The sequence below is a fragment of the Microcaecilia unicolor genome, chromosome 5, assembly GCF_901765095.1.
Source record: "Microcaecilia unicolor chromosome 5, aMicUni1.1, whole genome shotgun sequence".
Classification (NCBI taxonomy): Eukaryota; Metazoa; Chordata; class Amphibia; order Gymnophiona; family Siphonopidae; genus Microcaecilia; species Microcaecilia unicolor.
This window is the reverse complement of record NC_044035.1, coordinates 203239665-203261999: the sequence shown is the minus strand read 5'-3', so window position 1 is coordinate 203261999 and position 22335 is coordinate 203239665. Positions and strand designations below refer to the sequence as shown.

General features: G+C 47.8%; 1 protein-coding gene across 4 annotated transcripts in view; it reads right to left on the bottom strand.

Moving 5' to 3' along the window:
• The window catches only part of C5H16orf70 (chromosome 5 C16orf70 homolog), a 1028424-nt gene that overhangs the window by 906539 nt on the left and 99550 nt on the right, over positions 1-22335 (bottom strand). The gene's annotated exons all lie outside the window — the stretch shown is intronic.

Sequence of the window (22335 nt, the reverse complement as noted above, 5' to 3'; positions counted from 1 at the left end):
ATTGGTAGGCCTTCCTTCCAAACGAGTCCAGAGTGCGAGACTCCCGCCCCGGAGGCGCCGAAGCGGTATCCCTCGAACTCCGTGCTCTCTTGAGAGCAGAGTCCACGACCGCCGAGTCATGAGGCAGTTGGGGCCGCATTAACTCTGGGTCCGAGTGGATTCTGTATTGGGACTCTGCTTTCTTCGGGATGGTGGGATTAGATAATGGTCTCAACCAGTTCCGATGCAGTGTCTCTTTGAGGACATTATGCAACGGTACCGTGGAGGACTCTCTAGGTGGTGATGGATAGTCGAAGACCTCGAGCATCTCAGCCCTCGGCTCATCCAGAGACCACAGGAAAGGGAATGCAAATAGACATGTCCCTGACGAAGGAGGCAAAGGAGAGGCTCTCAGGTGGCGAGAGCTTTCTCTCTGGTGAAGGAGTGGGGTCGGAGGGAAGGCCCACAGACTCCTCTGAGGAGAAATATCTGGGGTCCTCCTCCTCCTCCCACGAGGCCTCTTCCTCGGTGTCAGACATGAGCTCCTGCAGCTCAGTCCTCAACCGGACCCGGCTCGACGTCGAGGCACCGAGACCTGGGTGGCGTCGTCGAGCGGTGGATTCCCGCGCCGGCGGGGATGAAGCTCCCTCTATCGACGTCGACGGGGACTCCACCAGCGTGGCGGTCGAGACTGGCGCCGCAAGCGGCGTCGGCATCGAAGGCCTCGGCACCGGGCTAGAGCACGCCGGCGGAGGGCGCAAGCACCCCCGGCACCGGCACAGTCTGGCGCATCAGCCCTTCCAGGATCCCCAGAAGGATGGCTCGGAGGCACTCGTCCAGGCCCACTGTCGGGAAAGGCGAGGAGGCTGGTAGAGGTGTCGGTGCCAGAAGCTGTTCGGGTCCAGGAGACTGCACCGAAGTGCTGGCACCCTGACGTGGCGGTACCTCTACTACAGAGGGGGACCTCTCCTCTCTACGCTGCTGCTTCCTCGGCGTCGACTCATCCCTGGCGCCGGGAGCCGGTTGCGTCGTGGGCGACCGATGACGGTGCTTCTTCGCCTTTTTGCGATGCCCATCATCGGCGCTCGGTGTAACCGACGAGGAGGAAGTAGATCCCCCTCGGCCTCGTGGGATCGGGTCCGACAGGGTTCGGTCCCGAGGGCCCTGGGTAGAGGGAGTGACCGGGGCCGATTGCCCACGCGGCCTCTCACCCCTGCCGTCTCCGGCGGGCCGACGGGACCTGTACTCCTGGGGTCGATGCCGTCGGTGCCGATTTCGCGGACATCGATACCGGTACCGAAGAACCGGCCGTCGATACCGATACCGTCGAAGTCGACGTCGAGGGGCCGGCGCAAGTTCCAAAAAGACGGTCCCGAAGAACTTGCCTCGCTACCTGTGTCCGTTTCCAGAGACCGAGACACAAGGTACACGTCTTGGTATCATGCTCCGGCCCGAGGCACTGGAGGCACCAAGCGTGAGTGTCGGTCTGCGAGATATGCCGGCCGCACCGACCACACTTTTTAAATCCACTCGGGACCTTCGAGGACATCGACGGAAAAATCGCGTCAGCAAAGTCAAAGTCGTCGATGGTGGCGGTAAAATTCACACCTCGAAAATAAATCGACCGCGCGGCCACTAGGCCGCAACGCGATGCCCCCGCTAAGAGACGAGGGAAAACCAAAGTTCAGCGTTTTTTTTTTTTTTTTTTTTTTAAGAAACTAAAATAGAAAAACGGAGAACAACGAAAAAAGAGAAAAAAGAGAAAATTCGCGGCGAAAGCGCGATCTGGTTTCCGGGGCTGACAGAGAGAGAGACGAACGCGGCTCTCTCCAGCGCGGAAAAGAAAAGACTGAGCGGGAACGGTCGTGCACGGGCGGGAAGACGGCCGCGCAAGCGCGGTGGGCGTGCCCTGCGTGCGGGACCGCCCGCAAACTTTTGTTCCGGTTGGTGGGGGCTGCCGTGGACATCAACCCCAGTCATGAGAACAAGCAGCCTGCTTGTCCTCGGAGAATGCCCCTTTTACCCCTCGTTCATCCAGCGGCCCAACCGATACTTTTGCTGGGTTCCTGCTTTTAATATACCGAAAAAATGTTTACTATGTTTTTTTGCCTCTAATGCTATCTTTTTTTCGTAATCTCTCTTGGCCTTCTTTATCTGCGTCTTGCATTTGCTTTGACACTCTTTATGCTGCTGCTTGTTATTTTCAGACGGTTCCTTCTTCCATTTTCTGAAGGAATTTCTTATAGCCCTAATAGCTTCCTTCACCTCACTTTTCAACCAGGCCGGCTGTCTTTTGGAGTTCTGTCTTTCTTTTCTAATTAGTGGAATATGTTTGGCCTGGGCCTCCAGGATGGTATTTTTGAACAGCGTCCATGCCTGTTGTACAGTTTATACTCTCTCAGTTGTCCCCAAAGTTTGTTTTCCACCGTTCTTCTCATTTTATCATTGTCTCCTTTTTTAAAGTTAAACACTAACGTATTTGACTTCCTGTGTATAGTTACTTCAAGGTCGATATTAAAACTGATCATATTATGATCACTGTTATCAAGCGGCCCCAGTACCATAATGTCCCTCACCAGATCATGCGCTCCACTAAGGACCAAGTCTAGAATTTTTCCTTCTCTCGTTTGCTCCTGCACCAGCTGCTCCATAAAGCTGTCCTTGATTTCATCAAGGAATTGTACCTCTCTAGCGTGTCCCGATGTTACATTTACCCAGTCTATATTTGGATAATTGAAGTCACCCATTATTATCACATTGCCCATTTTGTTTGCGTCTCTGATTTCTTTTATCATTTCTATGTCTACCTGCTCATCCTGGCGAGGCGGACGGTAGTACACTCCTATAACCGTCCTTTTCCCTTTTATACATGGAATTTCAACCCACAATGATTCAAAGGGGTGATTTGTGTCCTGCTGAATTGTAATCTATCTGACTCAAGGCTCTCGTTAATATACAATGCTACCCCTCCACCAGTCCAGTCCACCCTATCACTATGATATACTTTGTACCCCGGTATGACAGTGTCCCACTGGTTATCCTCCTTCCACCAGGTCTCAGTAATGCCTATTATATCCAATTTTTCATTTAGTGCAATATATTCCAACTCTCCCATCTTATTTCCTAGACTCCTAGCATTTACATATAGACATTTCAGAGTATGTTTGTTGTTCCTATTTGCATGATGCTTAGTACTGGACACTACTGATTTGCCATCTTTTGTCTGATCTTTAGTTATATTTAAGGGCACCTGGCCTACCAAGGTCTGTTGTGCAACCTCACTATCCAGAAATCCTATCTTCCCTGTTTGTGAGGTATCTTTGCAAGATACCTTATCCCGAACCATGTGCTTTTGAGCGACTGTCAGCCTTCCCCCCCCCCCCCCCCCCCCCCCCCATTTCTAGTTTAAAAGCTGCTGTATCTCCTTTTTAAATGCCGACGCCAGCAGCCTGGTCCCACCCTGGTTAAGGTGGAGCCCATCCTTTCGGAATAGGCTCCCCCTTCCCCAGAATGTAGCCCAGTTCCTAACAAATCTAAAACCCTCCTCCCTGCACCATCGTCTCATCCACGCATTGAGACTCCGGAGCTCTGCCTGTCTCTTGGGCCCTACGTGTGGAACAGGTAGCATTTCAGAAAATGCTATTTTAGAGGATCTGGATTTGAGCTTTCTACCTAAGAGCCTAAATTTGGCTTCCAGAACCTTTCTCCCACATTTTCCTATGTCATTGGTACCCACATGTACCAAGACAGCGGACTCCTCCCCAGCACTATCTAGAATCCTATCTAGGGCGATGACAGCTGCACAGGGAAGGTGAAACTGAGATTGGCCTAACTGGTTTCAACATTTTGACGTCACTTGGAGGGGCATAATCGAACGCGAACGTCCATCTCCATGGGTGACTATATCCGAGGACGGGTCCGCGAAGGGGTAGAACAGATCGTATTTTCGAAAAAGATGGCCGTCCATCTTTTGTTTCGATAATACGGTTGGTGCCGGGCAAATGCATCAGATTTGGGCGGATTTGAGCTGGGCGGTATCGGTTTTCAGCAATAATAGAAACCGAAGGCGCTCAGCTAAAAAACGAACAACTCCAAGGCATTTGGTCGAAGGAGGGGCCAGGATTCGTAGTGCACTGGTCCCCCTCACATGCCAGGTCACCAACTGGGCACCCTAGGGGGCACTTGTAAAAAGTAAAAAAAAAAAAAATTTAAAATACCTCCCAAGGGAGTTAAAGCAGAATCATTTGGAACATCCAGAGGCACCAGACAGGGATGTCCCCTATCCCCTACCTTTTATCCTATCATTAGAACCCCTACTGAGACTTATAAAGAGAGCAGAGGGAATCCCCGGGGTGAAAGTTGGGGGGGATACCATAAAGGCCCTAGCGTTTGCAGACGACCTGATGATAATATCAGCCTGCCCGATGAGCTCATTGGACCAACTGCTGAGCCTAACAAAGGAATTTGGGCAGGTCTCTGGTTTCAAGCTAAATAAAAAAAAGTCTCAAATAATGGATGTATATCCGAGTGGAACCCAGCAGGGGAAGGAAAGTTGCCCCATAGCCAGAGTGGAAGAGAAAATTAAATACCTTGGAACCAACATACCGCAAGACCTATCTAAATTATACCAAGAAAATGTCGAGCCCTTGCTTGAGACCACTCGCATAAAACTCCAGTTGTGGGAGAAATATCCGTTGTCCCTTATGGGACGAATTGCTATTTATAACATGATGATAGTGCCAAAGTGGCTCTATAAATTTCAAACCCTTCCACTTTTTCTTAAGAAAGATGAAGAAAAATGCTTGCACCGGTATATACAGCGCTTTCTGTGGAAGGGAAGGAAAGCACGCCTCCCAGTACGGACGTTGCAAATACCAAGAGAATATGGAGGATTGGGATTGCTCAGCATCAGGTATCTCACAATAGCGAGTGGCATGCGACATATTTCTGATTGGTACAGATCAACCTCAGACTTTTCAGCAACAAATCTGGAAACAACATTAACACAGGGAATACATTTCAGTAGCCTGTTGCATGTGGGAGGCGGTCAAGCTACTAAAGTCCTACAACAATCGCATATAATGCCCACGGCAAGGGCGGTCTGGAAGTGGGTTTGCCGCCACCATCAATTTTCTGGACGAATTACGCCTTTTCAAGCAATTTGCAATAACACACAATTCCTACCAGGAACTTTACACCGTAGATTTAACCAATGGCAGCAGAGAGGACTGGTATACTTACATCAGGTCTTGACATCAGAGGGGAGAACCAGGCCTTTCGTGGAGCTTCAGGCCCAGTTTAAATTTGATGAAAGAGATAGATTCTACTACTGGCAATTGAGACATTATATAAACAGCTTGCCCTGGGAATGCCTCACGGAAGATGTGCAGGAGGAGATTTCCTCAGCCTTTTCATTTAAGGCACAGGGCAGAGTGCCATTGACATGCATCACAGACATTTAAGAGACATGACAGAGGAAATAGATTATGTAGCTCTGGCCCAGGCGTGGACGAAGGAACTGCAAATGACCTTAACGCCTCAAATACTACAGGAATACATTTATTCGACGCAAAAATCATCAAAGATGGTCCAATATTGTGAAATGGAATACAAATTTGCATTAAGAACTTACATTCCACCAAGAAGAGCCTTCCATATGGGCATCTCCCCAGATGGAGCATGCCCAAAGTGCGGGACGCAGGGCGCGACACTAGGGCACATGTTCTGGACTTGCTCGAAAATACAAAGATTTTGGACCAGAGTAATACAAATGACATCCAGTATGTGGGGCGCCACATGGAAAAAAGGGCCGCAGTTGCTGTTCGGAAGACCAAGGATAGTTCAACCAACCACAGCAGGCTTCAAGGGATTCACTTGTAGAGCTGTACTGGCGGCGAAAAAACTTATTCTCACAGAGTGGATTACAAACAAAGAACCGACTCTGCAGAAGTGGCGTGAGCTGTTAATGGATTACATGAAATTCGAAAAGAGATTAGCAGACTATAGAGGAGAACGGAGATTCACAGACAAAGACTTTTATAGACTATGGACCCCATTTTGGCAATCAATACCCCCAGGGGGTAGAGGACATATTTTAAATATGTGAGAAATGGTCAATGCTACAACCAAGCAGAACAGTCTTTATGTAAAAGGGACGAGGGCGGGAGATGGGAGGAGGGGAGGGGGGATGGAGATGGGGATAGATAGGGTGGAAGTGGGGGGGGGGGGTAAGATTTAAAGAGTTAATTTCAAAGTTTGTGACCACACAGAATATCGTACTGAGACTAGGGAAAGGAAATTCCCTACCCAGACCTGTGTATAGCTTATAGAATAGATTTACATTGGGGAGAGAGAAGATTTTGTTAAATGTTTTATTGTAATTACATGCAAAATAATAAACAAATTTTGAAATAAAAATACCTCCCAAGTCCATAGCTCCCTTACCTTGGGTGCTGAGCCCCCCAAATCCCCACCAAAACCCACTCCCCACAACTCTACACCATTACCATAGCACCTATGGGTGAAGGGGGGCACCTACATGTTGGTAGTGGGTTTTGGGGGCGGTTTGGAGGGCTCCCATTTACCAGCACAAGTGTAACAGGTAGGGGGGAATGGGCCTGGGTCCACCTGACTGAAGTCCACTGCACTCACTAACAACTGCTTCAGGGACCTGCATACTGCTGTGATGGAGCCGGGTATGACATTTGAGGCTGGCATACAGGCTGGAAAAAAAAAGTTTTGAAGTTCTTTTTTTTTTGTGGGAGGGGGTTAGTGACCACTGGGGGAGTCAGGGGAGGTCATCCCGAATTCCCTCCGGTCGTCATCTGAGCAGTTGGGGCACTTTTTGGGGACTTGTTCGTGAAAAAAAAGGGTCCAAAAAAAGCGGCACAAATTCTCGCTTCTGCTGCCCTTCTTTTTTCCATTATCGGCCGAGCGCGCCCATCTCTCCTCGTCCGATAAACACGCCCCAGTCCCGCCTTCACCACGCCTCTGACATGCCCCCATCAACTTTGCCCGTTCCCGCGACAGACTGCAGTTGGAGGCGCCCAAAATCGGTTTTCGATTATACCGATTTGGGCGACCATAAGAGAAAGGCGCCCATTTCCCGATTTGGGTCAAAATATGGGCGTCTTTCTCTTTCAAAAATAAGCTGGTTGGTCTCCTTGTCTATTAAACTTCCTTGGAGCTGCCAAAGAATGGACCGTGGAAGCAGGCCAGGAAGATATTTATTTATTTTGTTACATTTGTATCCCACATTTTCCCACCTATTTGTAGGCTCAATGTGGCTTACATATAACCGTAAAGGCATTCACCAATTCCGGTATGAACAAATACAAGGTAATGACAGGTAGAATAAGGTTCATATATGAACAGACGTGTTAGGGAATCATAGAGAGGAAGAGTTATTTTATGTCCTATTACGAGCTACAGTTTCAAAGAGAGGAAGAGTTATTTTGTGTTTATTCCGAGCCTTGGTTTCGTTGTGTTGCAGGGTTTAGGCATTTATGTTGGGTCAGAAGGGTACGCCTTGTTGAACAAGTTCGTTTTGAGTGATTTCCAGAAGTTTGGGTGGTCATAAGTTGTTTTCACGGCTGTTGGTAATGCATTCCATAGTTGTGCGCATAAATAGGAAAAGCTGGATGCATAGGTTGATTTCTATTTGAGTCTTTTGCAACTTGGGTAGTGGAGATTAAAGTATGTTCGTGATGATCCTGTTCTGTTCCTGGTTGATAGATCTATGAGGTCTGTCATGTATCCCGGGGCATTACCATTAATAATTTTATAAACTAGGGGGCAGATTTTGAAAGCAATACATTCTTTGATTTGGAGCCAGTGTAGTTTTTCTCAGAGGGGTTTGGCGCTTTCGAATCGCGTTTTTCCAAAAATAAACCTGGCTGCCATGTTTTGGGCGGTCTGAAGTTTCTTTAGGATTTGTTCTTTGCAACCCGCATAAATTCCATTGCAGTAATCTGCTTGGCTTAGTACCGTTGATTGTATCATGTTGTGAAATGTTTCCCTCGGGAAGAATGGTTTCAAGCATATAAAAGTTTCCACATTGAGTGGAACATATGTGGCCCCAAGGAGGATGGGGAGCACTGAAAGAGACAGGGAAGAAGGTTAACATGGGGAGAGAGAAGGATATAGTAAATGCTGGACAGGGAGGGAGAAGGACACAGAATCAATACTGGACAGAGAGAGGGTAGGGACATTGGAATGCAAAGAGGCAGTGCTGGAAAAAGAAGAAATGGGGACAAAGGGGCACTACTGAAAAGGGGGGAGATAGGGGCTCTACTGAAAAGGAGGGGGATAGGGACACAGAGAGGGCACTACTGGAAAGGGGGGAGGAGATAGGGACATAGTGAGGGCACTACTGGAAAGGGGAGGAGGAGATAGGGACACTGAGGGGCACCACTAGAAGGAGAAATGGGAATATGGGGAGAATGGTGAAAAAAGTGTGAGATGGGGAGAAAGACGTAATGCTGGAAAAAGGGGGAAGATGGGGACACAGGACAATGTTAGGAAAAGGGAGAGATGGGGAGACCAGGAGGGCAGACACTAGAAATGTGGGGGGGGGGGGGGAGATGAGGCTTGTGCTGAAAAGGGGGGGAGACGGGGACACACAAAGGGCAGATGCTGAACAGGACAAATAGTGGTGCACTTGGAAACAGAAGAAATGTCAGATGGGCAAGAGACCCTGAAAAGGCAGAAGAAACAGAAAAACAGAAGAGACAGTGGGACCAAAGCAAATGAGAAAATAAATTGTTCAAACATCAGTAGAAAAAGATATTTTATTTTGAATTTGGTATTAGGAATATGACAGTATTTAAAAATGCACATCTCTGATATCTTCAAATTAGCAACCCTGCATGGGTCCGAGTACATTTTCTTAAGTCATTTTGGATGAACTGCAGCGCAGATTTTGATGGGTAGAATCAGGGACTGCAAATCCCACATGAATTTGGGATGTGAGTTCACACTATGATTGGTTGAAAAATCTCCCTTCTGGAACTGAATCACTTGGCAGCTATATACACAGCTATTTGATAGCGGGGACACAAAACGAAAGATCAGTGCCAACAGATATAGAGAAGAAAAGGAAGAAGGCGAGAGAGAAGAAATGGAAAGGCCAACCTGAAAAAGAATTTGTAAAGCTGACTCATGGAACATGGGGAAAAAAAAGACTGGGACCAGCCAAATTCCCAGACAACAGAGGTAGAAAAAAATTATTTTTATTTAATACTTTGTAAGGACTGAGATGTACCTGCTTTGTAAAAGGTACATTTTTCCCTATTTTTATTTTGCAAAGTACAGGAGAAAATGCATTTGTTTCTTTTTTTTTTTTTTTTTTTTACCTGTATTGCACTGTTTATTGAATCTGGCTTCCTTGGGCAGAGGGGAGGGGGTCCCTATTTCAATTTCTGTTTTTTTTTTTTTTTTATTTGCTCCCTATTCTGTATTAGATTGATAGCATGGAATGTTGTCACAATTTGGGTTTCTGCCAGGTGCTTGTGACCTGGGTTAGCCACTGTTGGAAACAGGATACTGGGCTAGATGGACCATTGGTCTGACCCAGTATGGCTACTCCTATGTTATATAGATGAGGGTCTATCCATGTTCTGCATGCGTGACTGAGAAGATGGATTCTGCTAGCATATAGTGTCTGTGTAGGAATGTGTAACAGTGCAGCTTGTTCCAGTTTCCCAATAGTAGATAGAGTGGTGCAAAAGAGACAGCCCGTATTAATCAGTGCCCGCTACAGCCCCTGAGCAGAAACACAGACACTGCTGTCTAGCTGACACCAACCGTCGCCTATTTTATAAAAGTCTGCACACCCTGAGATCAAAATCAGACTACGCCTCTGCAACAACCTCAACATCTATTGCACTGCGATCTGCTGAGAGGCTCAAACCTGAGAAGCCAGTGCGACAACAGTGTCTGGTCTCGGCCCTGGGACAAAGGCTCAAACCTTCTGTGTATCAAGCAGGGCTCCAATGAATTCCAATTGCTGGTCAAGGACTTGGAGTAGTTTAAAACAAACCCTAGTAGCACGAGAACCCAAATAGTCCTCTGCATGGACTCTTGAATAGTCCTTCAACATGCTCTTTACCAACATAAGGGAACACATGGGCTCCCAATCTGTGTAGTGACGATGCGACTACTGCTAGACATTTGGTAAATACCTAAGAGGCTGACGCAAGGCCAAAGTGCAACCAGCGGTGATAGACGTGATGCGTTTCCAGTCAAACCTGTAGATACTTCCAGTGGGCTGGAAATATCAGGATATATGCAGTGGTGTGCTGGAGCAGGCTCTCGAGAGCCGTTTGTTAAGTTTTTAAGAATTTTGGGAGCCGGTTCTCCATGGCTACTTTAACAAATGGATCCCAAAATGTGGGCTTGGGCCCCTCCTGAATTCTCTTTTACTTTGCTGGCGAGAGAGAGCCCCCTGTTAACAATTTACAAGCACACCCCTGAATGTATGTATATGCTTCTTTTGAGTCCAGGATTTGTTCATGGCCCTTAGATCTAGGATGGGACATCCCCTCCCCCTCCTGTCCTCTTCTGCACAAGGAAATACCTGGAATAGAATCCCCGCCCTTCTTCCCCTAATGGAACGGGCTCAACCACATGGGCCTTCAGAAGGGCTGAGAGTTCCTCTGCAAGTACCTGCTCGTGCTGAGAGCTGAAGTAATGAACTCTCGAAGGGCAATTTGAGGTTTCTGACGGCTATTTGGGGCATATTCAAAATGGGCTATTTGGACAACCCACTGGTCAGAGTTTATAAGGGGCCATCTTTTGTGGAAAAATTTCAGCCTCCCCCCGACTGGCAAGTTGTCTGGAACGAACACTTTGATAGCAGCTATATGCTGGAGCCAGTCAAAAGCTCATCCCCTGCTTTGACTAGGGAGCAGCAGGGACCTTAGGCGCATGCTGTTCACAGGAATTAGTGAGCTGGGACTGAGCCTGAGCAGACTGATGAGATGAGGTGGCATACCTACACCCGAGAGTAGCAAGGCATTCCTTCTCAACTTGCCAAAAGACCTCCTAGATGAGGAGGCAGATGTAGGAGACACCCAGTGGGAGAGAAAAGAAATTATATCAATTTGCTTTTGTCAGTGACCTCCTCAACCTCATCTCCAAACAGGTTATCCTGCCAGCATGGGGCATCAGCCAATCTCTGCTGAACTGCTGGCTCCAAGACAGAAACACAGCCATGAGACTTTTTGCATTGCTACTACTACTACTATTTAGCATTTCTATAGCGTTACAAGGCATACACAGCGCTGCACAAACATAGAAGAAAGACAGTCCCTGCTCAAAGAGCTTACAATCTAACAGACAACAAATAAAGTAAGCAAATCAAATCAATTGTGTACAGGAAGGAGGAGAGGAGGGTAGGTGGAGGCGAGTGGTTACAAGTGGTTACGAGTCAAAAGCAATGTTAAAGAGGTGGGCTTTCAGTCTAGATTTAAAGGTGGCCAAGGATGGGGCAAGACACAGGGGCTCAGGAAGTTTATTCCAGGCGTAGGGTGCAGCGAGACAGAAGGCGCGAAGTCTGGAGTTGGCAGTAGTGGAGAAGGGAACAGATAAGAAGGATTTATCCATGGAGCGGAGTGCACAGGAAGGGGTGTAGGGAAGGACGAATGTGGAGAGATACTGGGGAGCAGCAGAGTGAGTACATTTATAGGTTAGTAGAAGAAGTTTGAACAGGATGTGAAAACGGATAGGGAGCCAGTGAAGCGACCTGAGGAGAGGGATAGTATAAGTAAAGCGACCCTGGCGGAAGACGAGACGGGCAACAGAGTTTTGAACCAATTGGAGAGGAGAGAGGTGACTAAGTGGGAGGCCAGCAAGAAGCACATTGCAGTAGTCTAAACGAGAGGTGACAAGGGTGTGGATGAGGGTTTTGGTAGAGTGCTCGGAAAGAAAGGGGCGGATTTTACTGATGTTGTAAAGAAAGAAAAGACAGGTCTTGGCGATCTGCTGGATATGAGCAGAGAAGGAGAGAGAAGAGTCAAAGATGACCCCAAGGTTTCGAGCTGAGGAGACAGGGAGAATGAGAGAGCCATCAACAGAAATAGAAAACTGGGGGGTGGGGAGGTGGGTTTGGGGGGGAAAATGAGAAGCTCGGTTTTGGTCATGTTTAATTTCAGGTGGCGTTGAGACATCCAGACAGCAATGTCAGACAAGCACGCTGAAACTTTGGTTTCGATGCAGGGTGAGATATCAGGGGTCATCAGCATAGAGATGGTAGGAAAAGCCATGGGATGAGATTAATGAACCAAGGGAAGAAGTGTAGATAGAAAAGAGGAGGGGACCAAGAACAGAACCCTGAGGTATGCCGACAGGCAGAGGGATGGAAGTAGAAGAGGATCCACCAGAGTGAACACTAAAGGTGCGGAGGGAGAGGTAGGAAGAGAACCAGGAAAGGACAGAGCCCTGGAATCCAAGTGAGGACAGGGTATCGAGAAGTATGCTGTGATCGACAGTGTCAAAAGCAGCAGAAAGATCAAGAAGAATGAGGATGGAAGATTGAACTCTGGATTTAGCCAGTAATAGGTCATTGGAGATTTTAGTAAGCGCAGTTTCGGTTGAGTGGAGAGGGTGAAAACCAGATTGTAGTGGGTCAAGAATAGCATGTGAGGAGAGAAAATCAAGGCAGCGGTGGTGAATAGCACGCTCAAGTAATTTGGAGAGAAAAGGGAGGAGGGAGATGGGTCGGTAATTAGAGGGACAAGTAGGGTCGAGTTAAGGCTTCTTAAGGAGAGGTGTGACCACAGCATGTTTAAAGGCAGTAGGGACAGTTGCAGTGGAAAGTGAGAGGTTGAGAATGTGACAGATAAAAGGAATAAGAGCAGGTGAGATGGGATTAAGAAGGTGGGTGGGAATGGGATCAGATGAACAGGTGGTACATTTTGAGGAAGAAAGGAGAAGTGTAGTTTCCTCTATAGTAACATTGCTATACTTTGGGCAGAGATCCTGCTTGCCCCAAGATTGGTAGCATGGAACGTTGCTACTAACTGGGTTTCTCCCAGGTACTTCTGACCTGGATTGGCCACTGTTGGAAGCAGGATATTGGGATAGATGGACCCATTATGGCTATTCTTATGTTCTTACAAAATGAATAATTAGGGATGCCCAAAAATAAGGCACTACAATAATCAAATAGGGGTGTTATTTATTTATTATGGTAGCCAGGACAACAGTCTGAAAGTTAATATCTGTCAAAAAGTCAGGTAATCTTTAAAATAATCTGAGTTTAATGCTGCCATTACAATTACCAACTGGGTTTTGTTTTGTTTTTTAACAGCTGACCAGTTAAATTCTTTTGAGAACCAAAACCATCTAAAATTCCATTGTGCAAGTTTAAATTGCAAAAGAACCTGGGAGGGGGGGAGGAAGGATGAGGTAAATTTTCTGGACTTTCACAGATAAGCTCAAACTTCTGTATTACGACCTGCTTGTTGGCAGGTGGTAGATAATGGGAAAATTAGGTTCTTACCATGATAATTTTCTTTCCTTTAGTCATAGCACATGAAGCCATTAAGTATGGGTTGTGTCCATCAACCAGCAGGGGGAGATAGAGAGCACTCAATTTTTCACAGTGCCTCATGGCCAGCTAGCTCCACTGCCTCTTCAGTATTTGAAGCTTCCAAAGCAGTATGGCAAACCGCAATGGGAATAACATGAACTTTCCTCACAGCGAACGATGACCCCTTAACAAGGGCATCAACTCCAAAAAAGGAGGGAATGAACTCATCCTCCTGGAGGGAATAAACTCGTCCTACACTTTGTATAAACGGAGGGAATACTCGCATCCTCCTGGAGGGAATAAACTCATCCTCCCAAAACATGAACTGGAGGGAATGAACTCATCCTCCTATAACTGTAACAAGAATCCTGAAGACTGTTTTCCGACTCCCCAAGGAAGGACTATAACTTCAGGAAACAAGAACAGCACATAAAATCAGAATCACTGCAATACAGACAATCATACAGGGAGGGCTCATGGCTTCATCTGCTATGACTAAAGGAAAGAAAATTATCAAGGTAAGAACCTAATTTTCCCTTCCTTGTCATCAAGCAGATGAAGCCATTACGTATGGGATGTAAGAAAGCAATCCCTAAATAGGGTGGGAACAAGCCACACCATGCGCTAGCACCTGTGCTTCAAAACGCGCATCCCTCCTGGCAGCCACATCCAGCCTGTAATGTCGGGTGAAAGAGAGCTTAGAAGCCCATGCTGCAGCACTGCAAATCTCATGAAGAGATAGTGCTCCAGTTTCCACCCAGGAAGAGGAAATCGCTATTGTGGAATGTGCCTTAAAGGCTTCAGGCGGAGCCCGGCCATAGAGCAGATATGCTGAAAAGATAGCTTCTTTGAACCAACGGGCAATAGTGGCTTTCGACGCTAAAGACCCTCTGCAAGGACCTGCAAACAGCACGAAAAGATGATCAGAGGTCCTGAAAGAATTTGTAATTCGCAGATACTGCAACAGAGTCCTGCGCACATCCAAAAGGTGCAACTGCCCAAATGAATCTGGAAACTCCTCCTCAACAAAGGAGGGAAGAAAAATAGGCTGGTTTAGGTGAAACGCTGAAACCACCTTAGGCATGAAGGAAGGCACTGTCCGAACCGTGACCCCTGACTCTCAGAATTGCAGAAAAGGGTCTCTACAGGACAGCGCCTGGAGCTCTGACACCCGTCTCGCCGAGGTAATGGCCACGAAAAAGACGGCCTTCAGTGTCAAATCTTTCTCTGAAGCACGCCAAAGCGGTTCAAAGGGAGCCCCCTGAAGGGCCTTCAATACTAACCCCAGGTTCCAAGCACGAGAGGACAGAGCCGAAGCACCCCCCTAAGAAACAGTGCCACATCTGGATGAGCAGCTAAGGACACGCCTTCAACCTTGCCACGCAGGGAGGCCAATGCTGCCACTTGCACCCGCAGGGAATTATAGGCCAAGCCTTTGTGTACACCATCCTGCAAAAAGACCAGAATCGGCGAGACAGGCGCCCGCAACAGAGAAAGCGCTCTTGAAACACACCAGACTTCAAACTGGCGCCAAATCCTGGCATAAGCCACGGACGTGGAGCGCTTACGGGCCTGCAGGAGAGTGGAAATTACCTTATTTGAGTAGCCTTTATCTCTCAATTGCGCCCTCTCAATCGCCATGCCATAAGACCAAAGCAGCAGGCGTCCTCCATGGCCACCGGACCCTGTGACAACAGGTGCGGAACCAGAGGTAATGGAAAGGGAGCCTCCAACAGCATCTGTTGGAGGTCCGCATACCAAGGCCTCCTGGGCCAATCTGGGGGCGATGAGCACCACATCTCCTGGATGCAGCCGAATCCGCAGGAGCACTCGCCCTATTAAGGGCCACGAAGGAAAGACATACAGCAAGCCCAGGGGCCAGGGTTGAGCCAAGGCATCCAACCCGGCAGAGCAAGGATCCCTCCCGTCTGCTGAAGAAGCATGGAGTGGCATTGGAACTGGTCACCATAAGATCCATCACTGGCTTGCCCCATTTGGCACATATCTGCAGGAATACATTGTTTGCTAGTTCCCACTCCGCTGGATCGATCTGATGCCTGCTTAGATAGTCGGCTTGCACGTTGCTCTGATCTGCTGACAGGGACTGTAGATGCAGCTCGGCCCAGTGGCAAATTTGTTCGGCCTGCGCAGCTAGAGCTCTGCACTGAGTGTCGCCTTGTCGAGTTATGTAGGCCACTGCTGTCGTGTTGTCCGACATCACTCGGACAGCCAATCCTTCCAGGGTCACTTGAAAGGCCAGAAGAGCCAGAAACACCGCTTTCAACTCCAGGCGGTTGATAGACCACTCCGACTCGTCGGGCGTCCACAGACCCTGGGCATGCTTCCCCTGGCAATGTGCGCCCCAGCCCTTCAGGCTGGCATGTCACTACTAGACAGCAATCGGGGAGCGCCAGCGGCATTCCCCGCCGCAACATGCTGTCCAAGAGCCACCACTCCATACTGAGGTGGACCGCAGGGAGCCAAGAAAGTCTGCACTGATAATCCTGAGATACTGGAGACCATCATTGAAGTAGAGTAGAGGTCTCAGGTGCGCTCTCGCCCATGGCACCACTTCCAAGGTGGCCGTCATCGATCCCAACAGCTGGACAATGTCCCAAGCTCGCGGGTGGGGCACCCTCAGGAGCAGACGGATCTGATTCTGAAGCTTGCACCGCCTTTGCTCGGGAAGAAACACATAGCCCGAGGCTGCGTCGAACCTGGCCCCCAAATATTCTAGAGATTGCGAGGGGTCAGGTAACTTTTGGCCATATTGACGACCCAGCCCAGGGATTGAAGGACTGAAACCACTCTGGCTGTAGCGAGATGACTCTCTTTTTCTGAGTCTGCTCTGATGAGCCAGTCATCTAGGTACGGGTGAACCCGGATACCCTCTCGCCTGAGAAAGGCAGCTACTACCACCATTACCTTGGAGAAGGTTCGGGGAGCTGTGGCGAGGCCAAAAGGCAAGGCCCGAAACTGGAAATGTTTTCCCAACACCGCCAACTGCAGAAACTTCTAGTGCGGGGGCCAAATTGGTATGTGCAAGTAAGCTTCTTTCAGGTCCAGAGACGTGAGAAACTCTCCCGGCTGTACCGCCGCAATGACGGAGCGCAGGGTTTCCATGTGAAAATGCCGCACTCTTAAGGACTTGTTTAGCTCTTTTAAGTCCAGGATCGGGCGAAAAGACCCGCCTTTTCGTGGCACCACAAAGTAAATGGAGTAGCGACCTAGACCTTGTTCGGCGGGAGGCACCGGGGTCACAGCCCCTATCTGGCACAGACTGTGCAAAGTTTCCTCTACCGCCGCCCGTTTGGCGGCAGAACCGTATCGGGACTCCACAAACACGTCTCTCACCGGGGCATCGAATTCTATTCGGTATCCGTCTCTGATCAAGTCCAACACCCACTGATCTGCGGAGATTTTGGCCCAGTCCTCGAAAAAGAGGGAAAGTTTTCCTCCGATCACAGGAAACGAGGAGGGGGCCGGCGCACCATCATTGAGAGGGTCGCCCCTGAACCGGCAGCTGCGGAACATTTGTCCGAGCGAAAGGAGTTTCTCTGCTGAAAGCGGGCACGCGAAGTGAACCCAGCAGCATGCCCCGGGCGGTACCTTCTAGCTTCACGGAAGCGAGGTCTGTAAGAGGAGCGGACCGCCTGTCCCTTAGAGGAAGGCTTCGGCCTATCTTCGGGCAAGCACTGAGGTTTGGAATCCCCCAGGCCTTTAACAATGTTTTCCAGCTCCTCACCAAACAGGAGAAGGCCTTGAAAGGGCAACTTCACCAACCTTTGCTTAGAGGCCATGTCCGCCGCCCAATGTCGTAGCCAAAGAGTGCGGCGAGCCGCCACTGCTACAGCCATTTGTTTAGCCGAAGCTCTGACCATATCATAAAGGGCGTCAGTCAAAAAGGATAAGGCCGACTCCATCCGCGGAGCCACTTCAGATAAGGTCTCCGCTCCATCACTGGGCTGTTCCACTGCCTGCTGTAACCAAGCCAGGCAGGCTCTAGCAGCATAACAACTGCATGCAGACACCCGAACAGTGAGACCTGCCAAATCAAAGGACCACTTCAGAGCTTAATCAAGCCTGCGGTCTTGAATATCCTTCAGGGCAACACCTCCTTCAACAGGGAGGGTAGTTCTCTTTGTCACAGCTGTGACCAGGGCATCCACTTTAGGCATTGCAAAGCGAGCCAAATGTTCCTCACTCAGAGGGTGTAATTGCCCCATAGCCCTGGCAACCTTCAAAGGTCCCTCGGGGTCAGCCCATTGAGCCGAAATAAGCTCTTGGATGGAGTCATGCAAAGGAAAGGCTCGAGCAGGCTTTCTGGTACTAGCCATCCTTGGATTAACAGAGGAGGCTGTGCCACTCCCAGGATCTTCAATCGAGAGGGCTTGTAAGGCATCTGAAATAAGCGCTGGCAGCTCCTTGCGGTGGAAAATCCTCACCGCAGACGGATCATCAAGCTCCTACATAGTAACATAGTAGTTGACGGCAGAAAAAGACCTACACGGTCCATCCAGTCTGCCCAACCAGATAACTCATATGTGCTACTTTTTGTGTATACCCTACTTTGATTTGTACCTGTACTCTTCAGGGCACAGACCGTATAAGTCTGCCCAGCACTATCCCTGCCTCCCAACCACCAGCTCTGGCACAGACCGTATAAGACTGCCCAGCACTATCCCTGCCTCCCAACCATCAGCCCCGCCTCCCGATCTTGACTAAGTTCCTGAGGATCCATTCCTTCTGCACAGGATTCCTTTATGCTTATCCCACGCATGTTTGAATTCCGTTACCGTTTTCATTTCCACCACCTCCCGCGGGAGGGCATTCCAAGCATCCACTACTCTCTCCGTGAAAAAATACTTCCTGACATTTTTCTTGAGTTTGCCCCCCTTCAATCTCATTTCATGTCCTCTCGTTCTACCTCCTTCCCATCTCTGGAAAAGGTTTGTTTGCGGATTAATACCTTTCAAATATTTGATCGTCTGTATCATATCACCCCTGTTTCTCCTTTCCTCCAGAGTATACATGTTTAGTTCAGCAAGTCTCTCCTCATACGTCTTGTAACGCAAATCCCATACCATTCTCATAGCTTTTCTTTGCACCGCTTCAATTCTTTTTACATCCTTAACAAGATACGGCCTCCAAAACTGAACACAATACTTCAGGTGGGGCCTCACCAATGACTTATACAGGGGTATCAACACCCCCTTTCTTCTGCTGATCACACCTCTCTCTATACAGCCTAACATCCTTCTAGCTACGGCTACCGCCTTGTCACACTGTTTCGTCGCCTTCAAATCCTCAGATATTATCACCCCAAGATCCCTCTCTGCGTCCGTACCTATCAGACTCTCCCCACCTAACACATACGTCTCCCGTGGATTTCTATTCCCTAAGTGCATCACTTTGTATTTCTTCGCATTGAATTTTAATTGCCAAACCTTAGACCATTCTTCTAGCTTCCTCAGATCCTTTTTCATGTTTTCCACTCCCTCCCGGGTGTCCACTTTGTTACAGATCTTAGTATCATTCGTAACACAGTGGACACCCGGGGTCCTGAGACCAGATGGGTGGCTGCGGGGGGGCAGGGGAGACAGGAAGGACGCTGCAGGGGGGGGGATTACCTTGCTAGCGCCCGTTTTATTGCCTACCGAAACGGGCCTTTTATAGGTAGGATCCCGTACTCCCTGCTTGATGACAATACTCCCTGCTGTGGCAATTCTGCACCCGACTCTGGCTCCTCAGCCCAAGAAGTTCTGCCAGACCCTCAGAATCCTCATAGCCCGACCACAGGGGGGAAAAGGGGGGTGCGCCACACTCAGAAGGGGAATTAGCCCTTCTGCGTTTATCAGGAGGATAAGAAACAGGCAAAGCCAACTCCAAAAGGCCAGGATCCACCGGGGGGGCAGGCAGACGGTCCGAAGAACCCTGTGGAAGAGCTCTTTTAAGCATGTACGCACTATGCAGCATTAAAACAAAATCAGGGGAGAAAAGCGCTCCCTGACCGCCCAGGGCTATCAGCTCTATTATTAGCCTCATTCAGAGGACCCCCCCCCCCCCCCCCCCCGGATTCAGGGCTCTCCGTCGCAACGGAGGCCGCGCCATGTGGAAAATCCAAAAAGTTGTCCGCTGCCAGCTCAGAGCGCAAAAGATCAACGCTCGCCATGCTCAGGCCGGCTCTACCATCTGTACAGTACGAATTACAGAGCCCCGCTGCTGATTTGCGCTTGCCACATTTAGAACAACGCTTTACAGTCTCCGCAGCCATTGCCGAAAGCGGCAGTAAAATTCAAAAATGGCGGTTTGCGCCAAAAATGTCCCGATCGCGGGCCCGCCCCGGAGGATTCAGAAAACGCTCTTACCTCACTAGACCGAGTATCACAGCTCCGGTCCTGCAGAAGAATCTCAAGAAAAAAACCTCTTTTCCAAGATTGCTGCGCTAAGACGCAACGCGACTTTAATTATTTATTTATTTTTTACGCTGTGAGGAAAGCAGAGGCAAAAGAGGTAAATAAAAACACTCCGGAGGCTCAGATAAGTGGGAAAGGCAGGGAAAGGCGAACCAATGTGCCTGCATCCACTGAGTGGCATGGGTAAGGCAGGGAAAGGGCTGACCTATGTGCCTTCAAAGTGAAGCTGCCATAGCCTCTAACACTCCGGCTAACAACTGGCAAGCCAGGAGCCACCCCCAGGCAGATTTTTGATGGAGCTCGAAGAAGCTGCAGCCACCCTGCTTGGGGAGACAGAGAATACTGAAGAGGCAGTAGAGCTAGCTGGCCATGAGGCACTGTGAAAAATTGAGTGCTCTCTATCTCCCCCTGCTGGCTGATGGACACAACCCATACGTAATGGCTTCTGCTTGATGACAAGGAAATAGAAGCTTCAACTCCAGTACGATCAGTCTTGGGAAAGAGCTATGATTTTTCCCATTCCATTAGAAAAGTTGCCTGAGATGACTGTATTGAATCAATTTAGATAGTATTCACACAGTGGGAATGATGAGTTAATATATGACTGAAAACCCAACACTTGAATACGAACAAACAACAGGGGTATAACAGCCGAGGTCATACTTATACCCCTGCTGTTTGTATGGGATGACTGTATTGGCAGAGTCATATGAATGGCCAGTTCTAAAAATCATTGCTCAGGCATTAGAATATTTATACTTCAGACTACTAAATTTCTGGATACTGTTCATGCCTCTTTATGAAGCAATCTGAAAATCTCCATCAATAAACGTACACTGAAATGATGGATTTGGATGAATAATTATATTATGTGAGAGAAATATATATGTGGATGAACAGTTTTGCTCTTTTAGTGATTTACATGAGACACCACTTACCATCCTCTCAAATACTTAATCATTGTCTATCCACACTGATAGTACTATTAAATCGCTAGATATGGAATCTTTAGTGAATTGCATGAGTTGAGTCAAGCAGCTTCACATTTGTATAAAATACTTGGTAACAATAATCAAATTAATCTGCATGTATTACAATAAATTTGGTCTCATTATATTAATTGGCACTTGACATTACCACAATGTTTTGGTCTTAATTTAATAGACCACTTGAATCTACTCCCATACTGCGATCATTATTTTTCTCAATGCATAAGGTGGTATGAATGTCATTGAAACACTATAAAGTTAATGCTAACTTTTCTAATCTGTGTTGGTCCTGTAAAGGCGCCTTAGGTACAAGAGAACGTGTGTTATACCTGCCCAAATTTATGTATTTATGGGAATGAATTTGGATCAGATTTACTACTACAACCAATGTTCAAATGCCATTTTTTTTCCAAACGTGTTATTCCGATCTTTAGTTTGCCCACAGCACAGCTGAGGAGGCTAGGAAGCTCTTTGATATTTTAGTGACATTAGTACTTAAGCGACTATTAGTCGAATGGAAATCAAGCAAAGCTGTCTGTTTTTTCATTTTGGAAGAATACAATGAAGTATAAAATTGCTATAGTGGAAAGACTTGAGGACCGATGAAGTCTCTCTGTGATGATAGCAGTCAAGCAAGATAAGAGGATGACTGGAGCTCTCATGTTTTTTTTTAGGGCTTTCAATTCTATTGTCTGTACTCATCTTTCCAATGGAAGTTAGTTTGCATAACTTTGTGCCACTGGTTTTTTGTTCGTTCTGTCTGTAATGCTTTTTGAAATTCTAATAAAAAAACGATTGAACTAAAGAAAAAAAAATTTAGTCAATGTTGGCAAGCAAAATACTAATGTTTTGTTTTCTGATTTTTTTCACTTACACTCAACTCTCCATCCTAATAAAAACAAGTGTATTTGAGCAGCTCAGATATGTTTGCCAGTCCATAAGACTGAAGGGAAGTGTCCTCTAAGACAATCCCTCAATACACAATTCTACAGGCTTTATTACAAAATAATTCCTTCATAATTCCATGCTTACATAAAAAGTCTTTACTGAGTAAAGCCTTATGAATTTAGAGTCTGCCATGCCAGTGGCATTCACCTTCCTTTATACACAAGTTTGGGTACACTGTGTAGGCCTGCAATCCAACAGAATGCAACCCAAGTCTCCTGCCCCAGAAATCACCGTAGCATGGCCTGAACAATGAGATCAGCCTTGCTTGTTTAAAAAACAAAAACAGTTTTTGAAAGGTAACAAATGTAAGTTGGTTGGGCATAGAAATTTCATTCTGTGTAAATTCACAAATCTGACTTGTAACCTATCTCTATATATAAAAGGCAACACCAACGTTCTATGAAGCCTCCAACAGGAAGTGTGAAGGGGGAGAGATATCCGGTTTCCCCATGAGTGTCTGCCCCGCCCTCGC